Below are 992 nucleotides of genomic sequence, written 5' to 3'. Positions count from 1 at the left end.
CTTATTAAGTTGAAAGCTTTGTGTTTTTATTTACTTTTGACTCTTTTACTTTATTTATTTATTTTTTTTGAGATGGAGTCTCACTCTGTCGCCCAGGCTGGAGTGCAGTGGCGTGAGCTTGGCTCACTGCAACTTCCACCTCCCGGGTTCAAGTTATTCTCCTGCCTCAGCCTCCTGAGTAGCTGGGATTACAGGTAGCCACCACCACACCTGGCTAGCTTTTGTATTTTTAGTAGAGACGGGGTTTCACCACGTTGGCCAGGCTGGTCTTGAACTCCTGACCTAAGGTGATCCACCCGCCTAGGCCTCCCAAAGTCCTGGGATTACAGGTGTGAGCCACTGCACCCAGCCCAAAAGCTTTGTGTTTTTAAAGATATTAGACATGTTTCTTTTTTAAAAAAAAATCTTAATAATGTAGGAGAATAAAAGAAATGTTTTTCCAAAAAAGAGAAATCATTGTGATTATTTTACCTTATTGGAATGTTGGATAATATAGTCCACTTCATTAATCATCAAACATGCTCTGGATTTTCCATTTTTATAGGATTTGTCTCAATTGAGGTAATACTGGTAATTCTTGTACTCCATGTGAAGGTGAAAAATGTAGGCCCAAATCATAGACCATGCATAGAAGCTGGATAATGAAGAGAGCTCTGGAGGAACATGTGGGCACACACACACACTGACACACATATATTTAGAGTATAAACACATATACTTTTTAAAGTTTATTTTGAACATTTTAAAGCAAAAGCCAGCCCCCCCCGCCCGGAGTAGGCAGGCCCCGCCCCTCTCCCCAAGTGGGCGGGGACAGCAGTTGCATGGGCAGCTTTCCTTGTGATATCACAGGTTCCTCTGGCCACACTGCTCCCTGGCCATGCCTCCTTTCCCTTTCATCTTTCTCATTGACCAATGGGCTTGGAGAATTAAGGCCACGCCCCCATTCTGCATTCTAGTGGGGCCCTGGTTACGCCTCCTCTGGCTCAGTCACA

Source organism: Mandrillus leucophaeus, unplaced genomic scaffold (assembly GCF_000951045.1).
Source record: "Mandrillus leucophaeus isolate KB7577 unplaced genomic scaffold, Mleu.le_1.0 Scaffold241, whole genome shotgun sequence".
NCBI classification, from domain to species: Eukaryota; Metazoa; Chordata; class Mammalia; order Primates; family Cercopithecidae; genus Mandrillus; species Mandrillus leucophaeus.
Note: the sequence above shows the minus strand (reverse complement) of the source record.